The following is a 26,720-nucleotide window of genomic DNA, read 5'->3' as shown; positions in this document are numbered from 1 at the left end:
TGGTCCTAGACTATGATACATACACTACACGATACATACATAGACATATGACTGTGGTAGGGATTAGATTGGGAGCTTCTCTGAGGGACAGTTAGTGACAAGACTATATATATATATATATATATATATATATATATATATATATATATATATATATATATATATATATATACTGTGTAAAGCGCTGCAGAAGATGTCAGCGCTATATTAATACTAAATAATAATAATGTTTTGTGGGTTATAAAAATACTATTGACTATGATGGACATACTGTATGATTATGGTGTGACCAATGTTGGATTTATCCTTTTTTTGCCCCAGGCCAAATATATTGAGCTCCCTTCCCAAGCGCAGCAACGCTCCTCTCATTGCATGTGCCGCCACCTATTCCATGTGTATCATCCCTGTACTGCAGACCTTCTCCTTCATGCACAGCTCTCTTGGACATCACCTTACCTTTTCATGTGTTGCTCCCTATTTGCAGCCTTTTCTTTCATTTGTAGCAACCCCTCTTTCATGTCCAGGTGCCCCCATGGGCTGCAGCTGCCCAAGGCCCGGACCTTGGTGGCCTATTCAGAAATCTAGCCCTGAGTGTGACTATACTGTATACTATACAATAAAATATGTCAGAGCTACATAAATACTGAATTAAGTAAAATTTAGCATTGATATATGGTAGCACTGACATATTCTACAGTGCTTTTTATAGAGTACTGTATATAGTCAAAATTCCTCTATAAATGTCCAACTTTACAAAGTGATTGTATTTTTTGTTAGAAAAATACAGCTATCTTTTTTTTCTCTTTTTTTAATGTTCTTACTAGAATTTGTTGGACTTTGTTTTTAAGGTTGATGCCATGCAGCTCAGTTTTCTCTCTTGTGCTTTTAGCGCTGTCAGGCACTTCCTTACTGACAGGAAATCATGAAGGACGAACACTGTGCGGCGTCACACAGGAGTGATTAGGCTCTGAAGCTCAGGCCCGCCTGACAGCTATTCACGCCCCATGTGACATTGTCCTCGCTCTGGAGAATTTTAGGCATATGTAATCCTTTCTTAAACACTGCAGAGGATTGGGGTCACTATACAGGCAAATTGCACCAAAGAGAATGCTTTTCTTTTTTTCTGCATCAGAACATTTTGTATTTTGATAGCATTTTTTTAAATAATTTTTGCTCATACATATCTAAACAGATATGTGCTTTTGTAAAGAAAAAATGTACACAGTGCAAAACATGCGTTTTGCATATAAGGGCAGGGACCTCCTCCTACTGTTTCTAATTTTGCTGTAATTTACCATATGAACATGTGCCGATTTAAGTGATGTCTCAAACTACACATCAGCTATGTACAGTATGTATTTGTACTTGTATTGCTGGATGTCATGATGTCATGATGTTGTGAACTGATGTATAGATGTTCCCCAATATTTGTTTTGTACTATGTAAGGAGTCACAGAAGATGTTGGTGCTAAATAAATAAATAATGATAATAATAATAATAATAATAATAATAATAATAATAATAATAATAATAAAATACTAAACTGGAGCACCTGAGGATTGCCTCTGCATGAGAAACAGCAAGCTGGAGCACTTAAAGTGGACCCAAATTAATAATACAAGATTTCAGAAATAAAATCTATTTTCTAAATTATAATAATAAATAGCAGCCTTTTTTCAGCTGCATGATGACAAATATAAATTATTTTACATTTATTGGAGGAACCCCTCCCTTCCTTTCATATTGCTGAGACAGAATCCGGTAGACTGGTGGAGTAGGAGGTATCCGGCAAAGGAGAAATTGCTAATGGCTTCCACCTGTATAACCCTAGTTATGAAAAGAGAAGGGTGAAAAGCATGCACTGAAATGCTCATAGGCTTAAAGGAGTGTTTATTTGTATGTGTCAGAGTATTGCAACTAAATATTTTTAATTAAAAACATGTTTGGTTTGGGTCCGCTTTAAGGGCTGCCTCGGCATAAGGAAAAGTTAGTTAGAGCTCTTGACAATTGCCTCTGTTAGAGAGACATCCAGACGGAGCATCTGGGCATTGCCTCTGCCTGAGCAGTAGTTAGCTAGAGCACTTCAGTATTTCCATAAGAGACAGTCAGTTGGAGCATTTAAGGGCTGCCTGGGCATGAGGAAAGGTTAGTTAAAGCTCTTGACCGTTGCCTCTGAAAGAGAGACAGCCAGCTGGGCACTTGGAAGTTGCCTCTGCCTGAGCAATAGCTAGCTAGAGTACTTGAGGATTTCCTCTGCATGAAGAACATTCAGTTGTTGCATTTTAGAGTTGCCTCTGTATGAAGAACAGCTAGCTGCAGCACTTGAAAGTTGCCTATGTTTAAGGAACAGAGAGCTGGAGCATTTTGGGAGTTGCGTCTGCCAAAGGAGTGGCTAACAAGAGCTCTTGAGAATTGCCTCCTTATGAGAAATAACTCATTGGAATGCTTGAGGCTTGTGTTTGCAAGAGGAACAGATTGTCAGAGTGCTTGAGGATTGCTGGATTCCCTCTGAAAGTGAGAGAGCAAACTGGAGTATTTGAGTAGGCCTCAGACCAAGGGTCAGCCAGATGGAGCAATTACCTCTGCGTGAGAGACAGCAAACCAAAGCAATTGAGAGTTGCCTCTGCATGAAGGACAGCCTGATAGAGCACCTGAGATTTACCTCTGCATGAAGGACAGCCAGCTGAAACACTTGAGAGTTGCCTTTGCATGAGGGACATTTACGTCGCTACAACACTTGAGAGTTGCCTCTGCTTGAAGGACATTTAGCTACAGCACTTGAACATTGTCTCTGCTTGAAGGAGAGCCAGCTAAACCACTTGAGAGTTGTCTTTGCATGAAGGACAGCCAACTGGAACTCTTGAAAGCTGCCCCTAATGACAGTCAGCTGGAACATGTAAGAATGTCCTATGCATGTAAGACGGCAAGCTGAAACACTTGAGAGTTGCCTCTGCATGAAGGACAGCCAGCTGGAACACTTGAGAACTGCGTCTGCATGAAATACAGCCAGCTGCAACATTTGAGAATGGCCTCTGCATGAAGGACAAGTTTGAAACACTTGAGTATTATCTCTGCATGAGGGACATTTACCTATCTACAGCACTTAAATGTTGCCTCTGCTTGAAGGATATTTAACTACAGCGCTTGAAAACTGCCTCTGCTTGAAGGGCAGTAAGTTGAGCCCCTTGAGAGTTGCCTCTTCATGAAGGTCATCTAGCTACAGAACTTGAAAGTTTACTCTGCTTGAAGGACAGCCAGCTGAACCACTTAAGAGTTGTCTTCTCACAAGGTACATTTAGCTACAGCACTTGAAAATTGACTCGGCTTGAAACCTGAACCATTTGAGAGTTGCCTCTGCATAAGGGTCATTTAGCTATAGCACTTGAGAGTTGACTCTGCTTGAAGGACATCCAGTTAAAACATTTGAGAGTTGCCTCTGCATGAAGGCATTTAGCTACAACACTTGAGAATTGCCTGTGCTTGAAGGACAGCCAGCTGAACCACTTGAGAATTGCTTCTTCGTGAGGGACATTTAATTAAAACATTTGAGAGTTGCCACCTGCTAGATGCAGGTGATAAATATCAAACCTGCATCTAAATATCAAACCTCTTCATTTTTACAAAAAATATTAGGAATACCAAAAACAAAACATTCTGACAATTTAAGTCTTGGTCTTGACACATGGCTTCAACGGCACTGAATATTTCTCCCACTCCGCCATCAATTCAGGTTAATAGTTGTGCTGTGTGAGCCAAAGTTTGCTCTTGTAAAGTTTGAAGGTTTGATAAATTGATACGACAGCTCATCCCTGATGCCCACCTGTTTAATCAGCGTTACAGCATGTTCAACTCCTCAAGAAAAATTCCTGTCTTAATTGTTCAGGAGAGATCTGCCCTGAGTATTCCTTCCAGAGGCTGGGCCCATTACCACCCTCCACTTCAGCCTAATTTATGCAAACCTGACACTTTCAATAAATTGCTTCCTTCAGACTTGGCTGTTTTGAATGAATTTTTATTTCTGTGGCAGTAAAGATGAGTTTCATTTAGTCGGAAATTGGATCCCCAGTGATTGACAGACAAATCTGAATGCCGACTTCTGTAGGGAATCTAGTTTAAAAACTCACAAAAAATGCACAGCTGCCCTTGCTTAGGGAGTGATTGTCATTTTTTTTTTGTCAATTGTTGGTCTAAAATTTATGTTGCTTTTGATAAGTGCATTTTATTTTTTACATGGAAAGCTGTGTTTAGATGAAAGATGCAATTAATAGAAGCCTAAATGTAGAAGTTTAATCAGATGAGCATAAGTCAGGTTTATAGTCTTGTTCGTTTGTGCAGAAATGTGCTTTTCACTTTGCAGAAGCAGCAATCGTAAATTATTTGCATCCATCTAAAATACAGGCGGCATAAATCAGTTTTACTACCATGTAGATTTCAAGGTGAGCTTTTTACACCAAATTTCCAGATGCCCATTGAGAATACTTATTTACAGGCTTTATTTAAATATAGTGTTGTTGTGCGAATTTGGTATTGCGGTGTTTGAGACCCGAACACACACATTCAGCACCATTTTAGCACCGAACAGCTACATTTAAATCAGATACTTCCTCCTTCCAGCTTGTAAGGAGAAAGTATCACAGCTAAACGGTACTGAATGCATATGTTCTGGTCCCGAACACTGTAATTCCAAATGCTAACAACACTAACAAAAAAAAAAAAAGATGCAAAAATTTCTGTAGGCATATAGTTGTAATTGTTACAGTGTCGGTCTACATGGGCCACTGCGGCCATACCGATATGTACACCACCGGTGAGTTGGGCACAGAGCAAGGGAGAAGAGGGAGAAGTAATTTGGGATCTGGCGATTACTGGAACACTAATTACCTGAATATGGGCTGCGGAATTTAGCGTTATAGCTATAGAGGCACCCAACTCGGGCACTACGCGGCCGACACTCAGATCCTAAACCATCACTTCACACTGGGGGGTCCAAAACTAATTTTTCTGCTTCCTACTGACATCACAGTTGTAGAAGCTGAATAATGAGTAAGACAAACCTAATCACATATCCCTTGACAGTAGAAGTTGAACATATGAAATCTGCATGCTATTTCAGCAGCTGGTACTACTGACCATATTGACATTTTTACTGAGGGCATTATTTTTTTATTTTTACACTCAGTTTAATCTCCTAATGGTGCCCTTACATGGTACAATAAAAAGTTAGATTTTCTCGTTTTTTCGACCAAAATGATCAGATCGAATGAAAGTTGAAAATCATCTTTTTTTTTTTTTATCAAGAAAAACTAACATATACCCCTGTTTTTTCTATAAATCTCTGCTCAGATATGTTGGAAAATCTTTATAATCGATCTAATGGAATAATCGAACTAAACTATCTAATAAAAAAAAATGAAGAATTGTACCATGTATGGGCACCATAAGTTTTGTGTCAGGTATACGTTAATCATATTAATGTGTATTTGAGAGATTGCATTTTTTAAAGTATTTTTGGTGTAATTTGCAAAGAAAATGTTGGTAATTATCAGCTAGCATAAGTAAGGTTCACAGTAATATTGGTAATATCTAAGCAGAGGCAGCAATAGCACTGAGATTTCTAGGTAAACACATCTTATTGTAGAAGGTGGAAACATCCTATTGAGCTTGAAGCACCAGTAAGGTACAGTCAGCCATTCACTATAGCAATTCTGTATTCAGGGACAGTGCCAAGTGGCCAGCTGGCAGAACTATGGAGGGACATGAAATGCTGCCTCTAGGTTGTTTCTGTGGAACTGCACCAAGGTGGAGAGAGCCAGCAAATAACAACAAAGACACCAATGTCAGTAAGTAAGACACAGTTGCTTATAAGACCACAATTATGAAAAATAATGAAATTGAAAGTACATACATATAAAATGTACATTTCTCCCAGAGTCAAATACACTTAAAATGACTTTTCTCCTACATTGCTATCACTTACAATAGGTAGTAAAAAGCCGACAGATCTGACTATTTTTGACTAGTTCATCTCCTCGTGGGAGATTTTTAGTATCACATTTATTCTTTACAAAAGCACTCCCTAAAAAGTCCATACAAAAATGTCAGACGACTTCCATATTTGTTTGCTCACTATTCTGGCAGTTGGACTGAGCATCTGCAGTTCATGAAGTACTTTTTTAAATAAAGAAATAGCTGAGAATCCCCCATGATGAGATGGACTAGTCCAAAATCTGACAGATCCGTCAGATTTTCAGTACCTACTGTAAGTGACATAGGGAAAAAAGTAATTTATGCTACATTTTACTTCTTGGAGAAATATCCAATGTATATGCACGTATTTTAAACTTTACAATTTTTTTCCTGTAGTTGTCCTTTAAAAACTCTCTAAAGGGAACAATAACAAAATCAATGGATGAATTGTATGTTCATGTACAGTGCTTTAAATTCACTATGTAGCCCTATTACTTAGTTTACTAATACACATGCTAATCCTCAGCTTTCTTTTCAAGATCCTCTTGAGGAGACTTTGTACTGACAGTCTGCCATTATGACTGCAATATTACAGGCTGTTAGTCAGCTGTAATTTCTTTTTACCACACCCCCTCAAGGATGGAAATAATTAACCACTTTGCATCTAGACCTTGTTTGCCCCTTATGGATCAGAGCAGCTTTGGTGTTTTAGCTATGTCCCTATTTAATTAGCAATAACGTTATCCCTACTTATGACATCTAAATTAAATATATATCGTTTGTGGGGGCGTGGCCGAAAGCTCATGGCGTGAGGACGTGTGTCGAGTGAGCTCCCGTCTGGCTGACCTTTTACAATTATCCTGAAGGCCTTTCCACCTCCCTTAACTGGTCCCTGGAGTCATTGACCTCTCCCCATACCCGCTGGCATCAAGATGACGACTCCCCGGGTATCAGCAGCTGCTGCTAAGCTAGAAAAGTTCCGCCGAGGGAACCAAGATGGCGTCGAGGAGCCTCACTCCCCGATCTCTGAGGCAGGGAGCTCTGATCCTCCGGACTCGGAACAACCCACTCCCACCCTGGCACAAGTTCTTTCAGCCATCGCTGACTGCCAGGCTTCCCTTGCGGTCATCACTGCCACGCTGGGGTCAGTACGAACGGATGTCACGTTCCTGCGGCAAGATTTGGTCGCTCTAAAGGACCGCGTGACGGATTCCGAAAAACGCATCAGTGACTTGGAGGACTCGGTGCGCCCGCTGAATAGAGAGATGGGCCAAGTTCAAAAAAACGTCAAATCTACCATGGATCGCCAGGAAGACCAGGAAAATCGTCAAAGGCGCTCCAATGTTAGGATCGTAGGCCTACCTGAAAAGGCCGAAGGCAACTCTCCGGAGCAGTTCACGGAGGCCCTGCTGAAATCCCTCTTTGGTGAAGGTACTTTTTCGCATGTCTTCGTGGTAGAACGAGCCCACCGAATATCCCCCAACATCCCTGCACCAGGACTACCCCCTCGCACGTTCATCTTTAAACTTTGAAACTACCGGGACCGAGATACGGTCCTACGGGCCGCGCGGGAAAAGGGCGCCATCTCGTACGAGAACACTACAATCTCGTTCTACCCTGACTTCACCAATGACGTGCAGAAACAAAGAGCCAAATTTGCCGCCATTAAACGCAAGCTACGAGACCAGCAGCTTAATTACGCAATGCTATACCCTGCCCGCTTGCGGATTCTGGCGGATGGCAAGTCCCACTTCTTCACGGACCCCGAAGACGTCGCCACCTGGCTGGGCAACTACGCTAAGAGCTCCAGGCGCACCTCGCCACAACGTTAAGGTACTGTGCCCTTTTGAATTTAATCATCCCCTCTACACTTGGAATACGTTGGGCCTGCATTATCCCTTAACGGACTGCCGCTTCACTTCTGCAACCCAACTGGAAGATAACTTTCCACTCTACCTTTGCATTAGGGACTTAACTATTCCCCTGAGTCGCCCTGGATCATGTATCTCATGCAGTACCTGTCTACGAAATCTATGACTCCGGGCCTCTGCTACTGTATTGATCACTTCATGAATATAGTTAAGGTGCAATGTCCCACATCACGGTTTATTATGTTCATAATCAACCACCTCTGGCCTAAGTTATTTTTCAGCAAATGTGCCTAATATTTCTAACTCTAAACTTAGATATTGTCCGCTGCTCGCTCCAGGGTGTCAGTGTACCCGGATACACTCCTATGATATTTGGGAGGTCGCCCCACCTCACTTGCCTACATTTTGTAGTGTTTACTATTCGTGTCGGCTCTCATCCGTGAGCAGATTGGATGTGCTTAGTTTAGCCCTAGTCTGCTCTCTTGATCTTACACGGATACATGTTAGGGTCTAAGCTTCACTTAGCTGTTACAGTGAAGCAGGGTGTTTATTTGGGAATGTTTTATTTTCAGTTAAGTTGTGCTTTATACCAGTTATTGACCCCACAGGTTTATTGTCTTTTACTTATTACAATACTGACCTATAATGTACCCACGGATACAACATTATGCATCCCTTATAATTTTCTCCTATGGTTACCACTTACTCACTTTACCCACTAGATGGCGGCGAATATTAAGAATCTAACTATACTATGCTGGAACGTTAGAGGCTTAAATGACCCCATCAAACGCTCCACAGCTTTGAATTATGTGAACAAGAGAAAGCCAGATATACTTGTACTGATCGAGACACATATCACCGGTAGTAAATCCAAATCCATGGAGAGACATTGGGTGGGCAAAGCATATCATTCAGAATTCTCCCAATACTCCAGAGGAGTCTCTGTTCTCGTCAGGAAGTCTGTCCCCTTCACATCACACTCTATTAAAATTGATCAATTCGGCAGATATGTCTTTTTGCATGGCTTACTTCATAATAAACTTATATCACTACTTGCCTTTTATATTCCCCCTCCTTACTCCTCAATATTGTTAAAAGAAGGCTTAAATTTTATATCTACACTTCCTATATGTCCCAATATCTGGATGGGAGACTTTAACATGGTCTGTAACCCTGCTATGGACAGATTTCCTGCCGCAGCCAATAAAGCAACGCCCTTTGCTCACTTAATGCAGGAGATGTCCCTTGTTGACGCCTGGCGTTATTTTCACCCCACTTTACGACAATACTCATGCTTCTCCGCATCCCATAACACCCTCTCCAGACTGGATCACTTTTTTGTATCCAACAATTTGCTCCCGGTGATATTGGCCACTGAATTCCTCCCTCGCATTGTCTCTGATCACTCCCCAATCAGCATGACTCTATCTTGGGATAATACTCCCACACAAATTATATGGAAGTTTAACCCCTTCTGGCTCTCCTTGTTCACTTCTGAGGACTGGTTAATAGATAAATTAACAACTTATTTCCACACACACAACGAGGATGAGGACAAGGCACTTGTCTGGAATGCCTTTAAGTCATACCTGAGGGGCATCCTCATCAGTGCTGTCTCCTACCACAAAAGAGAAACAAATAAATATATTCAGGATCTACAGTCGCAGATTCCTATCCTAGAGCAGACATATGTGGGGGACCCCACCGGTGAGAATGAGGGTGCCTGGAAAAAGGCTCAAACCCAATTAACCCTCGTACTGAAGGAAAAAGCCCAGGCTAAAAACTTTTTCCAAAAACAAACATTTTATGAGCAGGGTGAAAAGACTGGTACCATTCTGGCTAGAATGGCCAAAAATAGAACCTCCTCTGGATCCATTAGTAGTATTAAAGACGCAAACTCCTCTGTAGTCACTGGTCCAATCCCTATTAATAAATGCTTTGCCACATATTTTCAGGACCTATACATCCCGAGGTCCCTCTTCTCCCGCGAGGAGGCCGAGATCTTCTTATCAGAGATAACCTTACCCCGATTAACCCCCGATCAAGTTGAGCTACTTGAAGCCCCCATTACTATAGAAGAACTTGAGTCTGCCATTCACTCACTCCCAAATAAGAAGGCACCGGGGATAGATGGTATTCCTGGTGAAGTTCTTAAAAGATTTTCTGAAATTATTGCTGCCCCCCTTCTCCAAACATTTAATTTTGCATTTGAACAGGGCTCCCTTCCTGTATCCATGCGAACAGCTCTTATAGTGCTCATTCCCAAGCCTGGAAAGGATCCACTACTCTGCGATTCATACCGCCCAATCTCTCTGCTTCCAACTGATGTTAAGGTTCTTGCCAAAATATTAGCCTCAAGGTTAAATAAAGTAATTTTGTCTCTTAGCCACAGAGACCAGACGGGCTTTATGCCAGGGAAAAAAACCTCAATTAATATACGACGATTATTTGCTAATCTACAAGCTAATCATGCTAACAGTGGTAGCAGAGTGGTGGTATCACTTGACGCCGCCAAGGCTTTCGATGCTGTTGAATGGCCTTTCCTCCTGGCCACCCTTTCCAGGTTTGGGTTTGGAGACAACTTTATTCGCTGGGTACAAATTCTTTATACAGACCCCAGAGCCCAAATTTGTACTAACTCTAACATCTCTGACCCTTTCCCAATAGGCAGAGGTACCAGACAGGGCTGTCCCCTTTCCCCTTTACTTTATGCACTCTCAGCTGAACCCCTAGCCTGTAAAATTAGAGCTGACCCCCGGATTATTGGCCTTAAAATTGGCTCTATTGAAGAGAAAATCAGCCAATACGCTGATGATACTATCCTTTATCTGGCAGATCCCCACGCTTCCCTTAACGCCGTTTTCGACTTAATCAATGAAATGGGCGAATACTCAGGCCTATCAATAAATTGGAGCAAATCAGCCATTCTGTCTCTAGACGGTTCGGAGATCTCGGCCTCCTCGCTACCCTGTCCCCTTCAAGTTGTAAAATCCTTCAAGTATTTAGGTGTAGTGATTCAAACTTCAGTTTCTAAGTATTACGAAGATAATATAGCCCAACTACTCCCACTTACGCAGCAGAAATTATCTGCTTGGACAAAATTACCACTCTCAGTTATGGGCCGAGTAAACTTGGTCAAAATGGTCCTAATGCCTAAAATTCTCTATATCCTACACAACTCACCAGTACATATCCCCATGAGATTTTTCAACAAACTTAGATCCCTGATACTATCCATTATATGGAACAAATTACGCGCTAAACTTAAACATGTCATACTACAATGTCCCACCTCGTTAGGAGGAGTATCGCTGCCATCCCCCTTCCTGTACTATATAGCTTCCCAACTGGAACAGATAGCTCACTGGTTTGTAACTGAGTCTCTACAATCCCCAGACCTGCTGGGATTCTCCTCTACCGAACCTGCAAACAATCTCCCGTTTGCACTACTAAAAGGTACTCTCACCCTCCAAACCTACCCCAATACTATCCTAACGCAAGCTTCCAGGGTTTGGCGGACGGCGAGCAGACTTATGTCCCATTCCACATGGGAACATTTTACACCCTTATGGCAGAATCCTAAATTACCAGAATTACTTAAACTCTGCAACACTTCCCACTGGGCTGACTCTGGAATCCACTACTTGGGCCAAATCATCATAAAGTCATCTTTGCGCCCATATATAGATCTTCAGAACCAATATTCATTATCCCCACAATTTCAATTTATGTACCTTCAACTTCAACATGCTCTGCGATACCAATTTCCTAATGGCCTCCCTTCCATTGAAACTTCAACTCTTATGGAATTCCTTAAAGACGGCCCACAGCCACACCATATAGGCACTCTATATAACATACTAAATGAGCATATAGCCGGCCCAATTGTGGAAAAATCCAAAGACAAATGGCTGCAATTAAACTTCCAAATAGACGAAGAGGAGTGGGAGGACTGTCTGCTCGCTACCCGTCTAGTATCTCCCTGTATCAGGGATCGCTTAACCCAACTATACATAATTCACCAAAGTTATCTTATCCCCAAGCAAATCTCTAAATACTCCTCACATATAACCAATATCTGTCCGAAATGTGCACTTGGCAACCCCTCATTTTTACACCTTTTATGGTCTTGCCCTCCAATCACTGATCTATGGAGACAAGTAGTCAACTTTCTACATGATACCATGGGGTCACCTGCTACACTGGATGTCAAATGCTGTATTCTGAATATATATAACGAAGATGTAAATAAATTCGACAAGTATTTTCTTATAGAAACAATGTTCATGCTCAAATTATGTATAGCATTTAGATGGCTGTCCCCTTCATGCCCTACATTCCTTGACTGGAAAACTAAAGTAAGGAACTCTCTTCCTCTCAAGAAAATGGTATATCAGCATAGGGGATGCCCATCTAAATTTAATAAAATCTGGGACAAATGGCTGGACAAGGTCCACTGATGTATTGTACGAGTAACTAAGGTTGCTAACTGATATATGCTCATTAGCACCCATTACCCTACTCAAATGTCCATTTATTAAAACCCTTGAACTCTGGCTTTCTCTTCCCTAACCACTTGGCGTTTTAGCTCTTGTGCAGTCATAGACCCGCCACATCGGTTGCACTTTTCTTCTTTTTCTTCCCATATGCCTATATTGTCATGTCCGCTTTCTATGGGTAACTTCTCTTTATTGTTACTTCCAGGTTAATTGTATTATACAGACTATGCTTATACTTCCTATGTACAAGTTTTGTAAAGTATTTAAGAACTCTGTTCTCACATGTACTTGTATACTCTGTAATGATCCTTTTACACACAATAAACCTTTTGGTCAATGAAAAAAAAATATATATCGTTTGTATGGCTTTTTTCCCTAGAACAATTTTTTTTTCTAATCATTTAAATGGGAAAAAAGGAACAAAATGGAAAAAAAAAAACTTTATTTATTAGTTTTACCAAAAAGCACTACTGTAAATAAAAAAACGCAAATCTTGTTTGGCTATTTCTCCCATTCATCACAAAACTTAGACTATGTTCCTGTCACAATTTATGGTGAGGATATTTGAAGCTGAAATAATGCTACATGTATTGAAATAATGCTATGCATTTTTCACTATAAACAGAGAGAATAAAATAATATTTTTGAAGGTAAAAATCAGTCTTATTAGTTCAGGAAACATATATTCCCTTTCACCAATGAGTATTGCAATTGTGTACAGCTGTGCTTCTGCTACAAGACATATATCTACATCCTTGTGGCTTAGATAAAGTCACAGAGTACCTAGATATACTGTAGCTGAGGCTAAAGTGGTTAATACTGATAAGGTAGACAGAAATAGATCTCCACTGACAACCAGCATGAGTGTAAATAAATGTTGTGTGCATCTGCTGAAGTCACACCAAAAATATAAACATAACACTCTATGGGGTTGATTCACTAAAAGAAATAGTGTGCTTTAACAGAGTTAATATGGCTTATCAGAGTTAACATGGCTTATCAGAGTTAACATGAATTTCCAGAGTTAGGGTGCCTTATCAGAGTTAGCGTGCCTTGACAGGCAGCCTATTGGGCCAATCAAAGTGCGGGGATAATGTCCTTTAAAGTGATTGGACTCGCAGGGGCTCAGGGCAGGACGAGTGGAGCTCTCGTCATTGCCAATTAGCAGGCATAAGTTTGTAGCAATCGCTATGCTACTCTGCTAAGGCACGCTAACTCTGATAATGCACATTAACTCTGATAAGGCATGTTAACTCTGATAAGACATGTTAACTCTGATAATGCATGCTTTTGTTATAGTGAATCAACCCCTATATCTTAAAATATAAAAAAAAAAATGTTGCCTACAGGAATGATGGGAAATGTGATTCAAATATAACTAATGGCTGCAAGCTAGAGAGAACTGTAACATTTCCTTTGTCTCACATCCTGTGCCTTTTTCAAAACTTAGCCATCTTTAAGATTGGTGCCTTAAAAAAGCACAAAGGGAGATGTCCATAACATACTAAATACTGCTCAGTGGTATATTTGTTTTATTTTGTATTTTTCTTCTTGCTTTAGATGAGTTTTAACCTTGAAAGGCCTTGTCCTTTCAGCTTCTGCCTTTGGGCAACTCTGCAGTATATCTCCAATGTAGTGCGTTTATAATGCCTAAATATTTCTTTATTCGTCTAAGCTAGTGAAAGGTTTACTTACCTGCAGGAAGTCCAGGAATGTGTGATGGATTCTGGAAATGGCACAAAGAGGAGAGGAAAACAGCGTGTTACTATGATAAACATACATGGTTAACAGAGCTTTCACTGTGAGCTGCCCATAAGGCACAACATAGTAAAATGCTTGCATTGAAAGGTCCCAATACTTAAAGGGAAACCGTGACCAAGAATTGAACTTCATTCCAATCAGTAGCTGATGCCCCCTTTCCCATGAGAAATCTTTTCCTCTTCTCAAACAGACTAAGGCCCAGTGCACACCAAAACCGCTAGCAGATCCGCAATACGCTAGCGGTTTTGGGAGCTGATTTCAGAGCGATTCTAGGTATGTTTAGAGAGGTTTTCTAAACATACCTTGCGGTTTTGCGTGCGTTTTTGTGTAGCAGATTACACATATTGTTACAGTAAAAGCTGTTACTGAACAGCTACTGTAACAAAAATGCCTGGCAGACCGCTCTGAAGTAGCGTTTTGCAGAGCGGTTTGCGTTTTTCCTATACTTTACATTGAGGACGAAACGCTTCCGAAATCCGCAAACGCGCAGCAGGAGGTGCGTTTGCGGCTTGGCAGAAAACTCAAACCGCCGGTGTGCACCATCCCATTGCAATACATTAGCCAAGCGTTTTTCCAGGCGGATGCGGCCGGCGGATCGCTCCAAAAACCGCTCGGTGTGCACTGGGCCTATCAGGGGACTAATATGGCTATTATTGTGGTGAAACCCCTCTCACAGTGTGATGTAAGGACTATGGTCCTGACAGTTTCCTGTCTGTGAACCTCATTACTTTGTGGGTAATAGCTGTTTTACTGTTCACAGCTATTTCCAACTGTCAAAAAAAGCAAGCAGCATCTCCTTCCACTGACATCACCTGCCAGCAGTAAAAATGTCACCATGTGATAAATTTCAGAATGTAAATCAGGGATAGGAAAGATTTTACAATGGGCAAACACTGACTAATTATACATAATTATTGTAAAAATGAAGCACTTTATTACATTATTTTCACTGGAGTTTCTCTTTAAAGTTAAATCCCAATATAATGAAGTATAATTGTTTATTTGCCCCCCCCCCCCTCCCCTGCCCTTTTTCAATGTATGAAATCTAAGGTGCAGTGCCTTTTCAGAGCTCGGTTGCCTGTCCTCCTGCTTTTAATTTCTGGTGGCTGAGTCAGAACAGAAAGTAACGTTGTGGCATCTATGCTGGATCTATGCTCAAACAGCTGAGCGCATACATCTGGCCCTAGGGAGTGGTGTACTGTCATTTGTGGATAGGAGAGGGAGCTTTGAATAGGACAGATATCTTAGGTTTCATACATGGTAGCTAGGCAGATCATTTTTACTGTATTGTATTCCAACACTATGTTTTAATCCTAATAAATAGTAATACAGAGGCCAATCAAATAAAGTAATTATTATTAATTGGATTTTTTATAGTGCCAACACATTACACAGTCAATATTACAATATCACAGACAACATTACTAGGGGTGACGGACAACACAATTCAAGTAATAAGCAGTAAGACACACAATGCCGGATCATACACTGGAGTAGTTTTCCATGTAATACAAGTTGATGTTATTCTGTGGGCAGGATGCATGATCAGGTAGGATACATAAGGAGGGAGGGCCCTGCTGAAGGTTTACAATCTAAAAAGAGGGGGCGGTGAAACAATAGGAGGGGGGCTGCATCAAGAGACTCCATGTTGGTCTTTCTTGGCTGGGATGATGCTCCGCAATCAGAGGGATGCTAGCATGCCTATGTACTCGAATAACTATGACTATCCATATATGATGTTATGAAGGTGTGATAATCATATCAGTGCATTATTCGCCCAAACATTTTCCATCAAGGTTCTCATGCTGTAGCTAATATTTTAGAGCAGGGAGGAACTCCTGAGTTTAGCTCCACTTGTTTTGTTCACTGCTAGAATCTGTTACACGAGGACAGAATGCAAGTAATTTAATCTGCACCACCAGCTCTCATAGTTTTTCAGTAGCCCTTCTTGAATATCTAATTTGAAAATGTTAAAGGAGTTTAGTTGTTTTTGTAACAGGAGAAAATTAGGTTTTATAAACACTTACATATCAGCTTCCTCATCCAATTGCTGACACAGGTAAAGCTTGAAAGCCTAATCTGGGATTGAGTTATTGCTTTAGAGAGACAGAAGAAGCATAGCTGGACGCTTGATTTGCCCTTTCATGCAGCTCTTGGCTGACTTCTCGTTGAGTGTTTCCAGAAACTAGCTGATTTGGGACATAATACAAAGCATTTTAAATCTGCGGGCATTCCACCTGTACACTAACAGTAGTAATCAGAGAGCCATCTGGTCAACAGTGAGATAATTAACTTCAAGACACAGAAAGGACACACTGCAGAGTACACTTGTAATAGCTTGCACAGTGTGAAAAGTTTGGGTTACATCTGTTGATGCAATGAACAGTAGAGTCATTCTCCACCATCAGACTGCAGAGTATAGAAAGCTAAGTGGGCCAGTGTTCACTTATGTTACTAGTATAAAAGCTGTCTTTAGTGTTAAAGGAACACTATCAAACCAATTGTTCTAAAAGGACAATGTACAAATAATGTCAAAGTAGCTGTGTAAACATTTTCCTACTTTTCATGTTAAAGGGTCACTTAAGGCTATAAAATGAGTTTTACTTACCTGGGGCATCCACCAGCCCCCTGCAGCTGTCCGGTGCCCACACAGTCTCGCTCGGATCCTCCTGGCCCTGCCGGCAGCTACTTCCGTTTTCGACGACAGACCTGGGAACGCGAGTGATTCTTTGCGTTCCTGACCGCAATAGCACCCTCTATACTGCCTGCCCAATGGCCTGTTGGCGCCTGTCGCCGAAAATGGAACAAGCTATAATTCACTGTGTGTAAATTTTAGTTCAGTTAGAATGTTTCATTTGCAACAGTTTGCTTCAATATTACATTGTTCTTTGCATGTCAGACTTCATATGAAAAGGGGTGTCAGGCTTCACACACAATTACAAACAAGTTACATTTCCTCTGCTCTCTGCAGACAGCTCAGTCAGAGACATGCAGTAAGAGCTTTCTCTCACACACAGGGTTAACAGATGCAGGGTGAGGGAATGCCCCTCCCTTCATGGCACCCTTCATGAGTAGTCCATCAGATAGTGCCTCAGATGCTGTCAGTAAGTGTGAAAGGAATTTGATAACAGTAAACAAGGAGATAAGCATTTAGAAGTATACACCCGTACTTGAAAGCACTTCCCAAACTATTCCTATCTCAATTGAAAAAAAAATGTTAATCGATAGTGTTCCTTTAAGCATTCTGTGTAAAAAGGTAGAAATTAAAGGACCACTAGCATGAAAAATTAAAGATTTAAAATACATGAAAACACATAAATAAAAAGTATATTTCTCCTAGAGTAAAATGTGTTATTTGCCGTAGGTAACAGAACTGACAGACTAGCTCATCATTTTGGACTAGCTCATCTACTCATGGGGTATTCTCTGGGTTTTCTTTATTTTCAAAAGCACTTAGTGAATTATAGTTGGTTAGTCCAACTGCCAGAATAGTGTACAAACAGGTAGGGAGGGTGGTCTGGTATAGGTCTTTTCCAGGGATTGGTTTTGTAAAGAATAAATTAAATATTGATGCGCCCTCATGAGGAGATTGACTAGTCAAAAATCTGTCAGTTCCGTCTGATTTCTGTTAACTACTGTTTGTGAATGCAACCTAGGAGAAAAGTAATTTATAGCTCATTTTACTCTGGAAGAAACACACTACTGATTTGTAAGTGTTTACATGTATTTTAATTTTTAAAATGTTTTCGCAATAGTGGTCCTTTAAAAAGCATTTACATTTTTGCTCTTGGCACAATCATTTTGACCTTGACACACTCCCTCTCACTACATGTTAGTGTTTTAAAGTTGCATCTAAAAGACTACTAAAAACCTTTAAGAATAACTGTACTTGCTGTACAAATGGTCTAATTTCCATCTTAACCTGGCAGCTGCTTTGTTAAAGTAAATGATGTGCAGTTCTTGTGAAGTACTTGCCAAGTGCCTTTGTAAATACAAACCATTTGCAGCTGCCAGTAGAGATCCCTGTTAGGTGGCAGGATAAGCATTTACCGAAATAATCAGACAAGTTTCCTTCTTCCACTAACAACTTGTGGCTTATATTTACATTGGCATATGATGTCATTCGCTTTATTGAAGCAGCTGGCAGATCAAATATAATTATATCCTTTGTGCACTTGACAATACAGGCCACTTGCTTGACCCAGTGGTTGTTATAGTAGTACTGTGTATGCATCAGTTAAAGGGAATCTGAAGTCAAAATAAGTTTATGATGATATAATGATTTGTATGAGTAGTACAGCTAAGAAATAAAACATTAGTTGCACAGATATAAGTTTGAGGCCTCTTGCACACTGCACGCGATTCCGATTCAGATTCCGCTTTTTAATCTGTTTTTACATCCGATTCAGATTCCGATTTGCAGTGTGCAGGGAGCAAACTGCAAATCTGAATCTGAATCTGAAGTAAAAACTGATTAAAAAGCGGAATCTGAATCTGAATCGCTTGCAGTGTGCAAGAGGCCTCATATTGTTTCCAGTACAAGAAGAGTTAAGAAACTTCAGTTGTTCTCTATGCAAAAGAGCTTCTCTGAGCTCTCTGACCAAGCTTGGTCAGCTACAGTGCTGTTTTCTGAAACACTTATCTCAACCTGTCTCTCACTGTTTAGGTTTTAATACAGGAAAGTTCAAAGGTTCATATGCTCTACTCTGTTTAAATAAAGAGTGTAGGTGGTAAACTGCAAACATTAGACAATGATGCAATGTTATAAAAAAAAAAAAAAAGCTAAATAAATGAAAATACAAATATGAGACATTTTTTTTTTTGCAACTAATGTTCTATGAATTATTACTACACATACAATTCATTATAGCAAAAGTTTTTTTCTCTCTTGCGTGTCACTTTAACAAGGTCAAATCACCGTGCAGAGAGTGTGAGAGAAATCACAATTTTTAACATGGTGCTGTTCGGTGTTGACATCATCAGCAAACTGCATTATTATTGTTTATTGAAATTAAAAAGCGCCAAGTCGCTAACATATTACGCAGAGCTGTGCAATAGATAGACGGGTTTAACATACCAGGGCGACATACTGGGAAGCTTAAAGAGACACTGAAGCGAAAAAAAAATGATGATATTATGATTTGTATGTGTAGCACAGCTAAGAAATAAAACATTAAGATCAGATACATCAGTGTAATTGTTACCAGTACAGGAAGAGTTGAGAAACTCCAGTTGTTATCTCTATGCAAACAAGCCATTAAGCTCTCCCACTAAGTTAGTTGTGGAGTGGGCTGTTATCTGACTTTTATTATCTCAACTGTTCCTGGACTATTTACTTTTCCTCTGCTAGAGGAGAGGTCATTACTTCACAGACTGCTCGGAAAGACTCATTTTGAATGCTGAGTGTTGTGTAATCTGCACATATTATAGAATGATGCAATGTTAGAAAAAACACTATATACCTGAAAATAAAAGTATGAGAATATTTTCTTTGCTGCTAATCTTCTAGTAATTATTCATAGTACACAACCAATTCACTATATCATATTTTTTTTTCGCTTCAGTGTCTCTTTAAAACAAGAAACAGGAAATGAGATCATTCAATAGGATTGAATGTCTTTGGTAACATTAGTTCAATGTCTTCGGCAAAAATAGTTGAAATCAGTTCTATAATAAAGTTACATAATAGAGGAAATGTACTATAGCAAACATGTATGTTGCTTTAAGATGCAGAAAGTCTTAGATATTTTGATGATCAAGTTGGCTTTACAACCAGCTGTCCTCTGAAACAACACTTGTGATGGAGAACCTGTTGAGTACCGATAACTTGACTTTTTACTTATATGTCAAATTCTCATCTTTCAAGTACGCTAACATTTCAGCCTTGTATTAGTAGTTTCAAGGTGGTAGTTAGCTTGGAGTACATTCAAGTCTGCAGGAAAGCCTCTGTAACACAGATACAGCTGTACTCATTTTTGATCTTTACCCTTGTACTAATTCATGTTTACAAGGCATGAAGCCACACTGAAACCAATGTACAGTATAATGCTGTAAGACTATAAAATGGTTATGGTGACCATGTGTAGCTTTTATAGCACATTTTCTGCCAACCTTTACGACATTCTGTTTCACTTGGGATTTGATCATTTTCTGTTTTCTGGTATTACATTGTAATTATACCTCAACTTTGGAGATTAATTTAAAAAAGTAAGGTGTTTTTAATTGTTTTCCTACTCTTCCATAACACCAGTACATCATGCAAAGTATTTAGAAATGTTCACAGTATTGTAATACACCATGGGCCATATGCAATTCACTTTTTCTCCTGAGTTTCTCCCAGGAGATAATTTTTCATCTTCTCTTTAAAATAACTTTTCAGTACTTGGCAATTGAAAAAGTACCAAAAATGAGGTAAAAAAGTACTGTCAAATTGAGTTTGAGTATTTTCTTGCTTGCTGGTGGTTAAAAAAGACATTTTATAGACAAGTTTGAAAATATCACCTTGGAGAAAACTCGGGAGAAAAAGTGAATTGCATACGGGCCCATGGGTCCAATCCAATTCACTTTTTCTCCTAGGAGATGATTTTTTCATCTTCTGTTTAAAATAACTTTTGCACGCTGCAATTGAAAAAGTAAAGGTAAGTAGGTGAAAAAGTACTGTCAAAATTATTCTGAGCAGCTTCCTGGTGGCTTAAAGAGACACTGAAGCGAAAACAAAATATGATATAATGATGTGTATGTGTAAGAAATAAAACATTAGAGCAGAGACAAAAGTCTAATATTGTTTCCAGTACAGGAAGAATTAAGAAACTCCAGTTGTTATCTATGCAAAAGAGCCATTGAACTCCACGGCTTTCAATGTCGCAGAGAGCTCTGTCTTCTGAAGCTTATTATCTCAAGTGTCTGTCAATGTATTGTTTTTTTTCCTACAGAGGAATGTTCACAAGTTTACTAGCTTGCTCTGTAAAATCATTTAGAATGCTGAGTAGAACTGCAAATATTCGAGAATTATGCAATGTGATAAAAAAAAAAAATTATAACTGAAAATAAAAATGTGATAATATTTTCTTTGCTATTAACATACTAGTAATTATCTGTACTACACTACCAATTCATTATATCATTTTTTATTTTTTTTTGCTTCAGTGTCTCTTTAAAAGGCAATTAATTATAATGTGAAAATATATATCACCTAGGAGAAAATGTAGGAGAAAAAGTGAATTGGATCCTTGCTATTCTATTTGGCCCCCCAAGAGCTTCCAATGTCCATCATCACAAGCAGCTAAAGAAAGCCAGCACACACTGCCCTCCTGTTCAGAGGAACACACCGGTGACAGTGTTTCTGATTGAAACATTGTCAGTTTGAGCCAGATTGCAGCAATAACCCAGGGACTGAGTAGCTCAGTGGAGCAGTTTAATATTTGCCCGTTCCAACAATGCCTCAGGTCTCTTCTGTTCTTTCTGGAAGTCGCATATCTTTGTTTCCATGTCCTTCCCCTGATTCTGTGAAATACCAGAGGCATGCAGCATAGAGCGTGTGTCTATCAGGAAGATCAGAGGGGACTGTAATAAATGCCATATCTTAACCAGTTCAGCCTTCAGTTGTTTTTCACCTTATGCATCCAAGCAGTTTTCACCTCCCATTCATTTGCCAATAACTTCATCACTACTTATCACAATGAATTGATCTATATCTTGTTTTTTCCGCCACCAATTAGGCTTTCTTTGGGTGGTACATTTTGCTAAGATTTTTTTTTTCTAAATGCATTTTAACGGGAATATTAAGAAAAAAAATTGAAAAAAATCATTATTTCTCAGTTTTCGACCAGTATAGCTTTAAAATAATACATGCTACCATAATTAAAACCCACATATTTCATTTGCCCATTTGTCCTGGTCATTACACCATTTAAATTATGTCCCTATCACAATGTATGGCGCCAATATTTGATTTTGAAATAAAGGTGCATTGTTTTATTTTTGCGTCCATCACTATTTACAAGCTTATAATTTAAAAAAATAATAGTAATATACCCTTATTGACATGCATATTAAAAAAACGTTCAGACCCTTAGGTAACTATTTATATTTTTTGGGGGGGGGTTTTGGGGGGGGGGAGTGTGGGAGGTAAACAGTTAATTTTAAATGTAATTGTTTGAAGTTTATATAAAAAAAATATGTATGCAGATGTAGTTTTACTATTTGTCAAGGGAGGACGTGAAACTTTTTTTTCTTTAGAAAGATTTTGAATTCTAATAGAAGCTGTTGGTCTTTCTAACGGGGACTTACTGTAGGTCAATGAATAGGAACTGCGTTCCCATTCATTGATCTCCAGGCTAACGGGCAATGGCACGGGAGCGCGCGCGATCGGCCGCAGGAGCGTGTGGCAGCAGCCTTTTGGACGTAGCAGATATGTCCAAAAGGCTAAAGTGGTTAATAAAAAATTTAGACTATGTTTTAGATTTTGGCACATTATGTGATAGTGTTTGACACTCCTGGACTAAATATAAGAATCTTACATGTTGTTCCACTTTTTTACCTAAAAGTTCTACATACTTACCTGTTGGGCTTGATTCATCAATGTATTTTGCACTGTTCCGCACGAGATACATTGATGAATACGAGGTAAAAGTAACTCTGCAAGCTACGCGCACTGGCGGCAGCTGAGCGTGCACTCTTTAATGTCCGCTCCTTGCAAAGTACGTGCGCTCCTTGCAAAGAACCCACACTTTTTGTTGACATGTTTCTGACAATGATCTAAAAAAAATCTCAAAAATTAGCACTGCAATCCTGCATATTGGCACTTTACAAAATTAAAACAAAAAAAAACAAAACACTTTGCTACCACAGTGTTTAAAATACACTCAGATCTGACCATCTCTAGCCAGATGCATAGAGAAGGCTACTGGGCACTACGTGCAGCACAGTAAGTCCAGAATGGTAACATGTACTAAATATTCCTTAGACAAACATTAACGTAAGTATTTTTTTCTACAAATCATTTTTGTCCAAGATTAACTTCTTAACTTTTATATTCTTCACTTTTCCATACTGTAATATTCTTGGGGAAGTTGTTCTGTTTAGCTCACTTTGGTAGTGGGGATTATAGCAAGAAGGGCCACAACATACCAGCTACTGAGTCTTGTAGGATTAAAACATAACACAATTTTATTTGTCAGCCAACAATGTCCTTAACAACAAAAAATACACCCCACATGTATTCAGCAGGGGATGTAGTCACACACAAGATATACAGCTTTCTGCTTCTGTACCAACCCTACCTTGTGTTATCTTCAGGGTCACTGCATGCCACCCCTGTTACTGTATTCCAGTCTCACCTGCTCTTGAGTAGCACCCTGCTATGGGCCTAATGGCAGTCCATCGGCCACTCACCTATCCAGGTCTCTCCTGGACTACCAGTATTGGAGTCCAACTCCCTCCAGCACCTCAGCAGCTTCTCTACTGCTGTACAGTTGCTCAGGAGCCTCCTTGCTCCACACGCAGCCCCCTGCATACTGAGAGCTGCAGCCTCTTATGCAACTGATGCAGGTGAGCCATTTAACCCTCTCTCTGCCAAACGCATGCCTCTAGTGGTTTACCTTCTCCCAGTACAGGCCAATCCAGGATCCCAAACAAATCTGCGTGATAGATCCATAGCAGAACTCAGCAGCTGTTTGCTCTGTCTCATACAGTACACATATTTAGAAGGAAAAGAGGATCAAACCAGAAGCTGTTTTTTACATGAAGAAAGGTGGAATGTCTTTAAGACATAAACAGTCTGTAGACATTTGATAAGATGCCCTTAGAAAGTCCTGCTTTTTCCCCAGAGATTACAATTCCTAAATGCTTTCAGAGCTTGTAAGTAGGACACAGAATTAAACAAACGACTTTACATAATTAAAGCGGTTCTTCTTAAGATGTCCATATGTCTTTCAATACCTTTTCCGTCTGAGATAGTAACTCTCTCTGATTGCACCCTCAGCAACTTCCAGTCCCTGTGCAGCATATCTGCAAAACAATCTGGAGTTGATGAAGATCACGATGCATAAAATATGAATTCTTGTGAAGAATGGTACACAAAAAGGGCGCATTTTGCCGAAGAATGAAACATTACCAGCAGCTGTGCCTAGTTAGACGTTTAAAGCCGAGAATGGGAAAAGCTTCATTTTTATGCATTATGCGAAATGATACTGCACTGGCAATGATGAGGAAGCTCGTATAAGCAATTTGTGTACATTTTGTTTCTGTTTCCTCAATTTTATGTATTCATTGGAGCAAAATATTCAAGAATCCAGAAATAAATTCCCAATCTGCCCTTGTCCTTAATATCTGCTGTACATGCAAACACTTTAGGTGATGTTCCACCAAATTGTGCTCTAATTGAGAGGGATGTTTGCACACTATAACGCACTGAATTAGTTGGCCCAACTACACACTTACATTAAATTCTTGGCAATAGTGCCTTGCTGTGTGTACTCGACTTTATTGCACTTTGGTTGTTTGCATTCTTAAATTATTTGTTTTCTATTTTAGGGTAAACTAGGCATAGCTAAAAATAATCAAAGTGGAAATCTGTTTAGGTAGGTACTTTGACACATACGTATGGAATTGCTTGCTGTTAAAAAGGGAATTGCCATTTTTTAAAGTGAGGTAACTTGCTTGTTTCTGTAATTTATTTTATTCAACTGTAGTTTACAAAGAATGTTGGAATAGGCTCCATACATACCTAAAATAGCTTGGGTAGAAACAGGACACAAGAAATTCAGTGAAATGCAACACAGAATTTAGGAAGAGACTGCCCTTAGTTTTCATCTTGAAATGTGGTACTTTAGCAGTGATGAACCAATTTAAGCTTAAACTAAGCCCCTTGTATTTACCTAAGAGAAAGGTAAAACTATTTGATTCAGCTATAAGGTGTACAAACCATTCGTTTTGCAAACATGTTGGCTTGCCTGCCAGTCCTGCTGCCACTCTTTTGTAACTTCCATAGAGAGTGTTGTGGAACACCAGAGTGGAATTCTAAAAATAATCTTAAAAAATAATCAGACATAAAAGTTCTTAATGTCTGACAGCTGTTTAGAAATAACCAAAGTCAGCATCATGGGGTGTGTATCAACCTACTGTCATTTGGGCCCACATGCAATTAACTTTTTCACCTGAGTTATCTCCTAGGAGATAATTTTTCATCTTCTATTTAAAATAACTTTCCAGCACTTTTTAAGTAAAAAAGTACCAAAAAGTAAATGAAAAAGTACTATCAAAATTATTTTGAGTATTTTCTTGCTTTCTGGTGGCTGAGAAGTCATTTTATTGACAAGTTTAAAAATACCACCGAGTAGAAAACTCAGAAGAAAAAGTGAATTGCATATGGCCCTTGGCCTCTTACATCACTCAACGATAAAACAAGCATTGCCTTAGTCTTCTACACAAACTGCTTTTTTGTTTGTCTTGTTTTCCTGAAATTAGGCTCAAGCTTTTTGGTAATTTTAGAAATTATTTTTTGCCTGCAATTCTAAACCGAAAGATCCCTTTTAATAATTTGGAGTGTTACCAGAACTGTCATTTGACAATTTGAGATAAACGTGTATGTACAGTTCTCAACATACACAGAGCTAAGCTGTATTCCTTTTTTTTTCTTCAGTGTCATGGTTAAGAATTCAGGTATGCAAATGAGTTTCTTTTTTGGGTTCCTGTCCCCAGTAGAAAGCTCATAATGTGATTGATGCCCATCATCCACCCACAGCCCGCCTACAGTGGGATTTGACTAATTAACACTTGTTAAGCTGGAGATCTTTCTATATGTAAGATGGATCCCTAGTTTTATTGACTACTGTTTTCTGCAGTTTTTTTCTACTACTACTACTGTTTCTTCTGCGCCTGTTGCTTACATGTAGCCTTATTTAGCTTACTTAGGTTTTCAGCTTCCTGATGCCTAGCTTAGCTCAGCTTATTTGTGCTTACTTATGATTACACAGCCACTACATCAAGATCTGCAATCTTACCTAATAAAAGGCAAGTGTCCCTGCGTCCCATGTCCATGTGTAATTGCTTTTTCGTTCTGCGCATGTGCAGGGACGCAGAGACACTGCTGAGAGCTGGGGGGAATGACGGGAAGCAGAGAAAGACGGGTCCAGAAGGGGGCAGGCCTGTGCAGGCATGGCGGGTGTGCGGGCGGCGTGCATGGGTAATTAAAGGGGGGGAGAGAGAGCAGTGCGAGGGGGGCTCACGACCACAGCCTAGCCCCCATTTTTAAATGGGCCTAAGGGTCTGTTTCCACTACACGCAGATTGGATGCAGAATGGATGCAGAAAAACTGACTCCAATGAATGCCTATGGGAAAATCTGCATCAGAAAAACCGCGTTTAGAGGAAACAGGCCCATAGACATTCATTGGAGTCAGTTTTTCTGCATCCAAACTACGTGTAGTTAGGCCTAGTCATATTCATATTTCCTGATATGCTTGAACCAAGATGACTGCTGAAATGAACACCTTGGATCACTGATTTAAGCCAGTTAATGCCTTAACTGCACCTATGGTCTACATTGATCTGCTGAAGCTGTGTGAAGGTCCAACTGATAAAGACGAGTTGTGATGATTGAACACTGGAGCCAACTGGT

At 39.7% G+C, this 26,720-nt stretch overlaps 1 protein-coding gene across 18 annotated transcripts in view; it reads left to right on the top strand.

Moving 5' to 3' along the window:
• ARVCF (ARVCF delta catenin family member) overlaps positions 1-26,720 on the top strand; it is a 1,120,703-nt gene that overhangs the window by 529,387 nt on the left and 564,596 nt on the right. For 2 of the 18 annotated variants that reach the window (XM_068243376.1, XM_068243335.1), the window contains exon 4: positions 5,717-5,841. The exons of the other annotated variants lie outside the window; for them this stretch is intronic. The gene's annotated coding sequence lies outside the window, so the exon portion shown is untranslated. The remainder of the gene's footprint in view (positions 1-5,716; positions 5,842-26,720) is intronic. 18 annotated transcript variants of the gene reach the window in all.

The sequence above is a fragment of the Hyperolius riggenbachi genome, chromosome 1, assembly GCF_040937935.1.
Source record: "Hyperolius riggenbachi isolate aHypRig1 chromosome 1, aHypRig1.pri, whole genome shotgun sequence".
Classification (NCBI taxonomy): Eukaryota; Metazoa; Chordata; class Amphibia; order Anura; family Hyperoliidae; genus Hyperolius; species Hyperolius riggenbachi.
The sequence above is the reverse complement of the archived record's forward strand: the minus strand, read 5'-3'. Positions and strand labels throughout refer to the sequence as shown.